Genomic DNA, 14,228 nt, shown 5'->3' with positions numbered 1-14,228 from the left:
TGCAGTCTTTGAGCATTCTTTGGGACTGGAATGAAAATTCACGTTTTCCAGTCCTGTGGCCACTGCTGAGTTTTCCAAATTTGCTGGCATATTGAACACAGCCCTTCAAAGCATCATCTTTCAGGATTTGAAATAGCTCAACTGGAATTCCATCACCTCCACTAGCTTTGTTCGCAGTCATGCTTCCTAAGGCCCAATTGACTTCACATTCCGGGATGTCTGGCTCTAGGTGAGGGATCACACCATCGTGATTATCTGGGTCATGAAGATCTTTTTTGTACAGTTCTTCTGTGTATTCTTGCCACCTCTCCTTAATATCTTCTGCTTCTGTTGCTGCTGCTGCTGCGAAGTCGCTTCAGTCGTGTCCGACTCTGCGCAATCCCATAGACGGCAGCCCACCAGGCTCTGCCATCCCTGGGATTCTCCAGGCAAGAACACTGGAGTGGGTTGCCATTTCCTTCTCCATCTGCTTCTGTTAGGTCCATACAATTTCTGTCCTTTATTGAGCCCATCTTTGCATGAAATGTTCCCTTGGTATCTCTAATTTTCTTGAAGAGATCTCTAGTTTTCCCCATCCTATTGTTTTCCTCTACTTCTTTGCACTGATAACTGAGGAAGACTTTCTTAAAAATCCTTTTAAAAAAGCCACTTTTATTTTTTGCATTTCTTTTTCTTGGGGATGGTCTTAATCCCTGTCTCTTGTACAATGTCATGAGCCTCCATCCATAGTTCTTCAAGCACTCTGTCTATCAGATCTAGTCCCTTGAATCTATTTCTCACTTCCACTGTATAATCGCAAGGGATTTGATTTAGGTCATACCTGAATGGTCTAGAGGTTTTCCCTACTTTTTTCAATTTAAGTCTGAATTTGGCAATAAGGAGTTTATGATCTGAGCCATAGTCAGATCCCAGTCTTGTTTTTGCTGGATGTATAGAGCTTCTCCATCTTTGGCTGCAAAGAATAAAATCAATATGATTTTGGTATTGACCATCTGGTAATGTCCATGTGTAGAGTCTTCTTGTGTAACAACACAAGAGAAATTGTTTATAGTGCCCTACTTACTAGGTGTTAATTTGACAAATTTATAACATCATCTAATATGGGATTCATTTAGGACTAAACTTCCACTGCCCGAAAAAGTCTTTCTCAATATTCAGATTTTAGGAAGTGGATAATTAATCCAGGTTCTCCTTCTGATCCTTTCCAGGAAATTAAAATTAATCTTCCCAAGCCATTTCCACAGATAATGCAGACTACCAAGAAGGGATATTAAAAAAACAAACAAAAAAAATAAACCAAATAAGCCCACATTTACTTAGTAAAGGAAAACCAAATTTAGAAATAATAATGGAATTAATACCATATCCCATAATAAAACCAGACAACAACCCCTCCATGGTAATAATGCATGGTACAAAAAAATCTACATCAGGCAAAAAAAAAAAAAATGTCTCTCAAGTGCCGCTGCACAGCATTCTGCTGACCCTTGTCCTGTTATTATTGGTCTGAGTACTCTCATTGATATGTGATCCAGAGGCCCAAGCTCTCCAAGTAAGTCATTGTTTCAACCCACCACAGTAAAGGCTCCCATGTCATTGGATTTGGCGGATTCAAGATTTCCCTGTCACCAATCAAACCAACAACTGAGACACGGGCCCACAGTCACTGGCTCAACTGGAGGGTCTACCTACACGTTAATGCTGAAGTCTCACCTCCAGCCACTGACACTAATCGGTGAACATCTGACATTGATTGAGAAAATACACCCAAATCAGGCCATGTGATTTAAAATCTGCGTTCAGGAGAACCCCTTGCCTTATCCATCTGGGCAAAATTTTGGACTCTTGGGATCTTTTATATTCAGCCACCTGTAATTGGGGCTTTAACTGTGCCCATCAGATTCTAGCACTATGGTTCAATTACAGCAGCATCAGGCGTTCTAGCATCCTCCTGGCTAGCTGTGCCTCCACAATGCTCACTGATTTAAAAGATGCGCACAAGTTGAATTCCAAGGCCCACAGTTTCCTTCAAATTCCACAAGTGATTTATCTTTATTATGATACCATGGATTCACCAGAAACATCAACCAAAGATAGGAACAGATTCTCCAGTTGCACATCCCAGACATCACTGCACTAGAAGCTCACCCCATTATCAACCAGGGGAAAGTTATCACTTCAGAGCACATTGCCCCAACCCAAGGCGTAACTGCTGGGGATGACGTCTGCACCAGAGACATCTTGGCCCCGACACAGACCACTGTCCCAGCAGCGTCTACAGCCTGCTTTTCCTGAGTCACTGACAAGTCGGACCTGACAATTTTCACTTCTCTTCCTGCAGTACTAGGGATCTTATTACATCTCATGAACTTGATGTTCATCTCATGAACCCCTTATCAAGGAGTCCTTGATCCTCCTGGACTCCTCGATGTCTGCCACAATGAACAGCTCTGCCCTCTCACACCTGAAAAGAAACCTGGTAGAGCTTGGTACTAGTCCACACCTGTGACATTCGAAATATTAGCGGAGACTGTTGCTTTCTCCAGGAGGCACTTGCTTCACGTTGGGTTACTCCTTGACCCCTCGGGAAGAGAATTCTCATTCTCCAGGACCTTCTTCTACTCCCTCCATCCAGCTTTCCAAAATGACCCTGTCCTGTGACTCTGGTCGTGTCCCACAAACCAGCCCTTCCTCCTGGTTACAAAGGCCGCCTTCCCTTACTATCCACTCAGAACCTCCAACAGCATGACTGCTGAACCTGCCACCTTGACTCAAGGAATACATGAAGATATTATTATAATGAACAACATATTAATAACTCATGCTTTCAATACACTTTACCACTCCACGAAAGACCCTGAAATTCCAGATCTGTTTTCTTGGTTAAGGTTATATAACTGATTTTGTTATTAGACTATAAGGAATTCTAATACTTCGATTTGTTTTGCTCCATTTTATTCTCATAATAAAAAGTTTTCTGTACCACATAGGGGATATAGCCAATATTTTATAATAACTACAAATGGAGTATAACCATTAAAAATTGTGAATTACTATACTGTACACCTGTTACTCATATAATAGTGTATATCAACTAAACTTCAATTTAAAAAGTTGCTTTCTATTCTGTTTAGGGCAACGTATGCAGGTGTGGGTGTGCGTGCGTGTGTGCGTGTGTGTGTGTGTCTGTGACTTAAGTCTTAGGGGATCTCATTTCCCCAACCAAGAATTGAACTTGTACCATAACAGTGAAAGCAACAGGGAATACAAAGTTTTAGTTTGTATGTTCTTGTTCTCAGTGCTCTGTTGACCCAGGTTTTATATATATATATATATATATATATATATATGTATATAAACGATTTATTATATTCAAGAGTTTATAATCTGTGAGTTAAAAATAATTACCAAAAAGAAAAGGAAAGCAAAACCCAGAGATGACCACTTTCCTGCTATCCATCTTAAGACACAGGTCTAAGTCCGTGTGTGTGTGTACGTGTGTGTGCACGCCCCTCTCAATCATGTCCTGACTCTTTGCTACCCCATGGACTGTGGCCCTCCAGTCTCTTCTGTCTATGGGACTTTCCAGGCAAGAATACTGGAGTGGGGTGCCGTTTTCTCCTCCAGTGGTTCTTCCCCACCCAGGAATTGGACCCAAGTCTCTGGCCACTCCTGTACTTGCAGGCAGAGTCTTTACCACCGGGAAGCCTCTTAAACCCCTGCATGTCCTGTTCTAATTACTACTTTCATTCCCAGAGGCAATTGCTATTCTTATGTATATCATTTTGCCTTGATTTTACATATAGCTTTTGCTGAAAAGAAAAAATCGCAGTGCTTGTACACGTTGTGTTTTGCATGCTTTGACATCTGCACAAACTGGATGTTTGTATATATTCTTCTGCAGCTTGCTTTTCTGGCTCAGAGATTCATCTGCAGCTATAGTTATTACATAGTCTCTACAGTACTGTATTCCATTGTATTTTACTTATCCATTCTGCTCCTGATGAAAATGTTTACAGTTTTTTTTATTATTATTAGTTTATTTTAACTGGAGGCTAATTCCTTTACAATATTGTGGTGGTTTTGACCATACATCAACATGAATCAGCCACGGGTGTACATGTGTCCCCCCATCCCAGAGCCCCCTCCCACCTCCCTCCCCATCCCATCCCCTTGGATTGTCCCAGGGCACCAGTTTTGAGTGTCCCATTTCATGCATGGTCCTGGGACTTTGACCCAGGTTTGAGGCTGGTTTCAGGCTGGTCAGCTCCTCTAACTGAGCAGCCGGTTAAGCTCACATCCTGATGCTTCCTTTCTTTGGCTCCCATACCCCGGAGTTACCACGCACAAGCCCTCACTGCCCCAAGGCAAGGGGCAGACCACTAGGGACAGTCCCCATGCCTTGCCTAGAGCCTGAGAAATCATTTGAATTGGCAACTCCACAAGTAGCTACAAAGGCTAGCTAACCCTAATCCCCTGTCATACATAAGCTGCCCCCAATAGCACCTGCTTGTTGCTCATCTGTCCCTGAGTGCAACCCACTGCGTGGCCTTGCCTGGCAGTTTTCTCTGTTTGCATCCTGAGGACAATGAGTTCTGTCTTTCATCTATATGAATGTCATTGTGTCACGTCCTGTCATCAGAACAGTCTTTTTCTCTCTTGTAAAATATGTATGCAGAAGACATCCCTGGCAGGAAACCATATGTGGAATTAAGTAAAGTTGATAGATTCAGGAAGCTCACCAAGGGAAAACTGCCTATTGTCTAGGAGGAATAGACTGTGCTCTGTTTCGGAGAACTCTAAATAGATCCATCACCCCAGGAATGATCTATGTTTCTACAAACGGAGATATCTTGAATTTAAGCATTATATTCGATTTTCAAACAGTGCACACCTGCCTTCCAAGCTTTCACCCAAAGTCTCTTTCTGATCTAACTGTCCCCAATAAGGAGCTGTGGTAAATGTCTGACTTCTGAGTGTCTATGATGAGTTAAAGATATTTGTAAAAATTACATGGAAAATTATAACGTCTAAAAGCAATGGTGTGGCTTTTTATACCGCTTTATGCTGGTGGTCTCTGTTTGGTAGTGTAATGATGATAATATTTTGGAAATGGAACAGAAAACATAGGTAATATTAATATGCATAATAAAGACTATTAACTAGGGTTTTTAAAATTCTTAATCAAAATACACTTTGAGAAAGTGATTAGAACTTGAAATATAAATTTATTGCCTATATTCCTTGATTAGCAGCATGCTATTAGGCACATCAAGTATTATATCTAAGTTCTAGTGTACTTATAGGAAGAGAATTTATACTACCTACCTCATGAGTTGTTAAGTATTAAGTGAATAGTGGGAGTGTAAAGCATTTAGGGGAATTCATAGCATGTAGTATGGACTTAATAAATTATACATAGTGATAGCAATATTAATATTTCAATTATTGACTCATAGAGTAAGGGATATCTAGGCACAAATTATTTTTAAAATAAAAACAGCATCAGCTGAAATAGGTGCTTGATGAGTCTTCAGTGACCAAAATGATATAGTTGATAAATGTGGACAAAATATGAACCACCAGGGTTGTGTAAGGCAGCCCTATCCCGTCTTCCAACAGCTGGGAACTGATGTCAAAGAACAGCAAGTTTTCAAAGCCCTAAAATGCCTACCGTGTTATTAGAAGAATTCCAAGCAGCCCAAGCAACAAAGAGGTCTGTCAAAATCATGCCTGTACCCTGGAGAAGACCCCAAATTCTCCGATATGTGCAGGCCATCTTATCAAATATCATCTGTATTTTAAGATTCCTTAAGCTCAAATCCAGCCTTCCCTTTGCTTTGGGTAGAAAATGTATTACTGTTTTCAGGCACTTCCCAAGATTTTGTGTTATTTGAAGGACACACTGCCATTGGATTTAACTTAATAATTTTAATTTCCCTTCACATTTTAGCAATTCACTCTATTTCCTAAACTATATTTCTAAACCACATGTTTCCTTGTATTTTTTGTATTACTCACATAGGCTATAATCATTAGGAAATGATTATTTTTGCTATATATCAAAATCAGACCATCTGAGCAAATGTATTCATAGAAACTGAAGTCCTGTAGAACCAGTTATTAATATTCCATGAATAAATGCATTCATGAGAAAATGATTTGAAGGCATAGCTCTTCTTAAAAATAGATGAACTGATGCTTTTTCATTTTAGTTTCTATGAAGAGTTATTCTGATATTCACTAGAATAAATGATCTATATAAAAGTGCTAAAATGATATCTACCCAATAATGTAGACTTTATTTTTTTTCTGTCAAATCAATACGTTTTCAAAGCCAATAGGTTAGAATATCAAATAAAAGATAATTTTCTATATAATCTCACTTATTCCCAATTTCAACATATCTATATTAAGCTAGATATTAGGAGAATTTTAAAGAACACCCATTTTCTAATCTGTAATTGTGATGCAAGATAGAAGAAAACAGACTACAAATCCTTAAAGTAACTAACAAAGAAATAAATTATGAATATTATACAATTTTTTAAAGTACAAAATTTATTATGCAACTTATAATAACTTTGCTAAATTACCATTTATATCTAAATTCACTTTTTAAATTGAATATCAGAATTTAAAATATATTGCAGAATTTTTACTTTATGTTTCATTCAGGTAAGTATATGCTGTGTATATGTGTGTGCATGCTCAATCGTGTCCAACTCTTTGTGACCCCATGGATGGTAGCCCATCAGACTCCTCTGTCCAAGGGATTTTATAAGCAAGGATACTGACTGGAGTGGGTTGTCATTTTCTGCTCCAGTGGATCTTCCTGACCCACGGATTGAACCCACATCTCACACATCTCCTGCGCCGGCAGACAGATTCTTTACCACTGTGCCACCTGGGAAGCCCAAGTACATGTTCAGTTCAGTTCAGTCGCCCAGTTGTGTCTGACTCTTTGCGACCCCATGAATCGCAGCATGCCAGGCCTCCCTGTCCATCACCAACTCCCGGAGTTTACTCAGACTCATGCCCATCAAGTCGGTGATGCCATCCAACCATATCATCCTCTGTCGTCCCCTTCTCCTCCTGCCCCCAATCCTTCCCAGCATCAGGGTCTTTTCCAGTGAGTCAACTCTTCCCATCAGGTGGCCAAAGTACTGGAGTTTCAGCTTCAGCATCAGTCCTTCCAATGAACACCCAGGACTGATCTCCTTTAGGATGGACTGGTTGGATCTCCTTGCAGTCCAAGGGACTCTCAAGAGTCTTCTCCAACACCATAGTTCAAAAGTGTCAATTCTTCGGCACTCAGCTTTCTTCACAGTCCAACTCTCACATCCATACATGACCACTGGAAAAACCATAGCCTTGACCAGACGGACCTTTGTTGGCAAAGTAATGTCTCTGCTTTTTAATATGTTGTCTAGGTTGGCCATTACTTTCCTTCCAAGGAGTAAGCGTCTTTTAATTTCATGGCTGCAATCACCATCTGCAGTGATTTTGGAGCCCAGAAAAATAAAGTCTGACACTGTTTCCACTGTTTCCCCATCTATTTCCCATGAAGTGATGAGACCAGATGCCATAATCTTAGTTTTCTGAATGTTGAGCTTTAAGCCAACTTTTTCACTCTCCTCTTTCACTTTCATCAAGAGGCTCTTTAGTTCCTCTTCACTTTCTGCCATAAGGGTAGTGTCATCTGCATATCTGAGGTTATTGATATTTCTCCCAGCAATCTTGATTCCAGCTTGTGCTTCTTCCAGCCCAGTGTTTCTCATGATGTACTCTGCATATAAGTTAAATAAGCAGGGTGACAATATACAGCCTTGACGTACTCCTTTTCCTATTTGGAGCCAGTCTGTTGTTCCATGTCCAGTTCTAACTGTTGCTTCCTGGCCTGCAAACTTTCTTAATTTTAATATTCACAATTTTAACTCTACTTGAGGTAAAGTATGCTTTCATAAATTTCTTTAGTCTGCATATTATCTTTCTAAATTTCATGATTATATATTGTGTTTGTCAAGGTTAATCAGAGAAATAGAACCAAGAGGCTGTGTATATACACAGTAAGATATTTATTTTAAGGAGCTAGCTCTTGAACTTATGGTGGCTTGGTAAGTTCAAAAGCTGATGGTAGGGTGGCAGACTAGAGACTCAAGAAAAAATGCAGTTTGAGTCCAAAGGCAATCTGCTGGTGAAGCAGGATGAGCCTGTGTGATAGATGAAATCCACGGCCATTTTGCTGGAAAATCCCCTCCTGCTTGGGAGAGATCGGCCTTTTGTTTTACTCATGCATTGATTCTACTCACACCTTGGCTTGGATGAGGTCCACTCACGTTGTGGAGGGCAATCTGCTTTACTCAGAGTCCAGAGATTGAAGTGTAAATCTCAACCCCAAACACACTCAGAGACATCCAGAATACTGTTGCACAGAATATCTGATCCCTCATAGATACAGAAGACAAACTGTTTCACCAAAGGGGAGACAGGCTGGGGAAGAGGGGGAGTTAAAGAGATTACGAGATTACAACTTCCAGTTATAAAACAAGTCACGAGAATGCAATGTACAACACAGGGAATATAGTCAATGATACTGCAAGAACTTTGCGTGGTGACAAATGGGTATTAGAATTATGGTGCTCAATTAATAACATATATAAATGTTGAATCACTATACTGCATACCTGAAGCTAACAGAATACTGTATGTCAACTATGTTGCTGTTCAGTCGCCCAGTTGTGTCTGACTCTGCGACCCCATGGACTGCAGCACACCAGGCCTCCCTGTCCTTCACCATCTTCTGGAGTTCGCCCAAGTTCATGTCCATTGCGTCGGTGATGCCATCCAACCATGTCAATTATACTTCAATAAAAATAAAACACCTGGTCTCTATGGCATAGCTAATTTGACATAAGAAAATCGACCATCACACATTTCCACTTTCTTTATAGCAATAGTAACTGCATGGAATGTCTCTCAGTGTTTGATGGTGACTTAGATGGGTGGGATAGGGTGGTGAGTTGTGGGAAAGGTCCCAGAGAGGGGGGATATATGTATACACATGGCTGATTCACTCCATTGTATAGCAGAAGACAATACAATATTATAAAGCAACTACACCCCGATTAAACAAACAAACAAACGATGCCTAGAAGTAAATGCTTGACGTGTTTTGAGTTGATACTATACTGAGATTTATCTATAGTTGATTACTGATGTATCAATGCTGATGATATCAGTAATGAAGCATCTTCCATCTCATATTCTACAGAAAAAAAATTTCTTAAAGAAAAGGAAAGTGAACGTCACTCAGTCATGTCCAACTCTTTGTGACCCCATGGACTTCATAGTCCACGGAATTATACAGGCCAGAATCTGGAGTGGGTAGCCTTTTCCTTCTCCAGGGGATCGTACCAACCGAGGGATTGAACCCAGGTCTACCGCACTGAAGGTGTTCCTTACCAGCTGAGCCACAGGGGAAGCCCAGGAATACTGGAGTGGGTAGCCTATCCCTTCTCCAGGGGATCTTCCTGACCCAGGAATTGGGCCAGGGTCTCCTGCATTGCAGGCGGATTCCTTACCAGCTGAGCTATCAGGGAAGCCTTGAAGAAAAGTTTCTCCCTTATATTACAGACTATATCTAAAAATATCACATAAAATTAGTACTGGTATTAAGTAACTTTTACTTCCTTTGATGGCAAAGACTCCCAGTAGATTACAGAGTACAGAAGAAAGTCTTTTCTTGTCTTAACAATTCTCTGAGGTAGTGTAATCCAGCTGAATTCAGAATCTGTGTTCCTTATTTCATAGCAGGACTGAAAAGAACTGAAACTCAATGTCATAGAATGTGGGTAAACCTCCCTAAAATGGCATCCCTAAAGTTGTCTAACTTCAAGCAATCAGTATCCTATTCTTACTTTTTTCAGGCTTAATAACTTGAAATACCTTCCTCTTCCACTGTTCTTTCACATTACATGCAATTTTTTAACTTGGTGTATGTAACACAGGTCATTTTCCTTTCTTATTTTCATATTAAAACAGCCTAAGTTTCATGTTTGGGTTTTTGTTTCCTTCTTTTCACTAGCCTTGCTACATTTATGTTCTGTTCACTTTTCCCCATCAACATTTCCTGGATTATGATAAGAAATAACATTCCTCAAACTTGATTCTATGGACATTTAAATTATTTTTTTTCAAATTTGAATTACCCAGAAAACTAACCTAAAATAAACCTTCAGAAAAGAAGTTTCATATAGGTATTTGAAAACATCACGGTGCATATCTTGCTTATGGAATGAGAATTAACAGCAGCAGCAGCAAATTCAGAGAATCCTTCATTTACACAACCACCAAGCACTTAGTATCTACTAGGTGTGGGCTCTGCTCTGGGAGTGTATATACACAGCAAACCAAGGAGGGATGAAATCTACATCCTTTGAGTATACACGCCACATACTAAATGCTACAACAGAAAGTCAAGCAGAGGAAATAAGGCAATTTTATTTTCCATGTTTTTGTTTTTATTAATTTAGTTACATACATGCCTACAAAGTATGTAAATCTTATGTGGATAGCTCTATTAATTTTTGTTCAGTATATAATATATGAGCATCCAGATCAAGACATAAGGGGTGATATTTTAGGCTGAGTGTCAGGAAAGTTCTCACTGACAAGTGATATTTGAGCAGAGAAATGAAGCAAGCAGAAGAGCCAGCATGTAGGTCCCAGAAGAAATAATCACACTTTATTTTATCTGGAACTTCCAATGGTTTGAGTGTGCAATCTGTTACCTGGGGAACTGTTCACATCCAGAAGAAATGGTCTATGTAAGATGCATAGTGGTATGGAAGTGTGATGCATTTAAATTGCCTTTCATGTGCCACAATACTGTATCTTCAAGTCTCTTAGAAGTGATGTCTCCTTATCTAACCATAGTTTTTCATTCCAGACAAGGCATATGAGAATTAGTCCTCCTATTTATTTCCAGAAATCCTCTCTACACCTACCATCCTCAGAGAGACCATCACTGTCTCCAAGGCTTCACGCCCCTGTGCTATAGCCAGGACCTTGTTCTCACCTCACATACTTCCCTTCTACAGAGGACTAGAGTCTTGTCCTGCCTTTTCATATTTTGCCTTCTTTTACACCATCTTGTTACATTTTGGAAGGTCACACATAGTGCCAGTTCCTCTTTTGTGCCAGAGGAACAGTCGCTATGTTTTCAGCTTTTAAAAAACCTTCTCTAATTAAATAGCTCACTCACGAAAACTTGCGAAGCTGTTAAGGTAGGTCTCCCCTTTTCTGTCTCCATTTTTCAGATTAAAAAATAGAGAAGTTATTGAAGGCTTTTAGTTACAATATTAAAATATTCTTACAGATCTTAAAATTTCCTAAAGCTCTCAAATTAGAAGTCATGACCTATATTTTCCTTTGCTGTATCTGTTACACTGTAGTGTTTTCTGTTGTATGTGCAACTATAGATATATAGTTATCTACAAGCTATAATGATTACAAATATCAAAAATTATTTTAAATAACTGTTGAAGGTTTTGCCAGTTTTTATCTTACTCCACTCTGATTTTGCAGAAAGTAAAAGTTTCTTTTAAGATATCAGTTTTCTTGCTTTCATTTATTTGAACTTTCATTTCTATGTCTCTAACAGGAAAAAAAAAGAAAAGGATTAAAACAGTATACATAGATACTCCTATCTCTTTTTATGCAATTCTTTCGGATAAATAACAAATTAAAATAAAACGTTTTTATCCTAGAATTACTATAAACGTGTTCTAAAATCATCAAAGATTGTAAGTTTTCATAGTGTTTACATATTGAACAGGACAACCATGTCTTTGGCTGATTTTTAATTATTCAGTAAGTCATTTTCTTCCCTCATTCTCTTCACAAATCATCCCTACTTTCTTTTGATCCTGCTAAGTCTAAGCAACTTAGTTATATATATATATTTTTCACTAGCATAACAGCAACCACTCCCAAGTCTAAATTTGTCCCCCCCCACCTTTGCATTTCAAGAGAAACTGCTAAATTCTATCACAAGCAAATAATATTTGTCCTTGGTAAAAAATACACTCAATTCAAGTGGTCTGCAAATTGTATCCCCCAAAACTGTAGGGGGTAATTGCAATTTCCCTACAAGTAAACAAATTCTTGTCTCACACCCTAGTTTCCAGGGATTTACTGTCAGTGGGTTTCACAGCATTGAGCTAGAAATACATAATGAAAGGGAGGATATAAAGAACTATTTAACTTATACTGATCAAGAAATAGAACCATATTTTTCTGCACCACTGCTATTTCTCAGCAGGTTACATATGTACAGGCTGATATACATTCCAGATCCCACAGGCTATTGAAACTTAAAGACCTCTGTGTCCTTGGCCTGCTTATGACTTACAAGAGACACAAATATGGTTTGGGGATTAGGCAAAGAGGCATTGCATGTTGCAAATTTTAAATTGTCAATTAAAAAGCATCACTGAATCCTGAGTGGAACTGCCAAGGGCATGTTTGTCTGAAAAAGGATGGATTAGTGCAGACAGTCCCCATTGACATTTAAGATACATATCTGTGATTCAGGACACTTGAGGATCTGTATCTAAACAATGCAGTCACATTTCAAGTGCTGGAAGCAATTTTTGTCTTAGTAAACTGAAAAACCCTCAATCAAACAAGGAAAAACTCTCAAGATATACTTAACTTTGTAAACTATTTGTCAGTAGCATTTGCATTCACTATCCATACATGTGATACCAAGTAGACACAAAGATACAGGTCCCTTGGATATGGCTGTATTGAATACAAAAGAGTGAGTGTCATTTCTGTACTAGGAAACTAATGTTGTTTGGTGAAGACAGTTTATTTGCTTTTACGACAGAAGAGATTAATAAACAGGAAAGTATAAACACTTGAGCTGACAAAAATTTTAGAGTGCTTTGTTTTAACTTATTATCCATACTGATTGTGTTTTTCTTTCTCAGAGGTAAAATAAATACAAAAATAACAACAGAACCAAAATAATAATTCATGATCAATAATAATTTTTTAAAAGATTCTAAGTTTCCCTTTTTTAAAGAAAATTTTTATAACATTCTTTCCATGAGTTGAAGGGACTTGAGAATATTTAAACAATCTTCCTCAGACTTCACTTTTACTTGTATAAGTCAGTGATACCACAATGACACATATATATACATAAATATACACACACATACACAAATCTACACATATCACAACGTGATGAGTTAGCTGTTCTCTACAATGAGAAGTAGAGCAGCATAAGATTTATCACTGTTTTCAAGAGAATTAAGGAAATACAATGTTTAATGGAAAATAGCATCAATATTATTTTTAAAGGATTTTCACATAAAACATAAAGAATTTCAATTTCTTTATATTTAGAATCTGTTATATTTATGACATTCTAGCAAACAGAAATTTCTAGGAGAAACCTTGCAGGCTAGACATTTCTAGAAAATTAGGTTTAGCCAACTTACTGTTATCAACAGCAAAGCAACTATGATCTTTTAGGATGGTAAAAATAAACCTGGAAAACTCACTGAAAGAAGAAAATGAGCAGGAGCCATTTTTGATAGAACATTATTAGGCTGCAGTATCTGTTGCCACCACTGACACATACATATCCTGGTTTCACACACTTGCATAAACCCTTCTGACTTAGTATGCTTTTATCAACAGAACATAGCAACACTGATACACTTCCAGTTACAGACCAGAAACTTAAGATACCCTAGCAATTTTGGCTTCTATGTCTTCACAGGCAACGGCTGTGAGAAGTTCCGTCACCCTGAGACCTCCAGGCTGTGAGGAAGCGCAAGCAGCCGCACAGATGCACGATGACGGCGGTGCACTGAAGCCCTTTGCTGCCAACGCCAGCCGAGCCAGCAACTGGGACCAACAGTCAGCCCTGTGAATGAGCGCATCTTAGACCCAGCAGTCAGAGAGCCCAGCGGAATGAGGGAGTAAAGCGATAGAACTTACCAGTCAACCCGAAGAATTGTCACAAACGACGCACTGTTACTGTGAGCCCCCAACTCTCAGGTTGAGATAACTTTAACAACTGTCACCGAGGATAAATGCTACTGTGATCCCCATGTCAGTTAAGGTTCTGCTTCAGTTCATTTTAGTTGAAACATCCAGGTACCACACACAGAGAAACTTTGTTTTAATGACACTATCTACTATTGACA

The 14,228-nt window shown here is 38.9% G+C and overlaps 1 pseudogene; it reads left to right on the top strand.

Moving 5' to 3' along the window:
- LOC122700834 overlaps positions 1-13,951 on the top strand; it is a 32,601-nt pseudogene extending 18,650 nt beyond the window's left edge.
- The last annotated feature ends 277 nt before the right edge of the window (positions 13,952-14,228 follow it).

This window comes from Cervus elaphus, chromosome 9, assembly GCF_910594005.1.
Source record: "Cervus elaphus chromosome 9, mCerEla1.1, whole genome shotgun sequence".
NCBI lineage: Eukaryota > Metazoa > Chordata > Mammalia > Artiodactyla > Cervidae > Cervus > Cervus elaphus.
The sequence above is the reverse complement of the archived record's forward strand: the minus strand, read 5'-3'. Positions and strand labels throughout refer to the sequence as shown.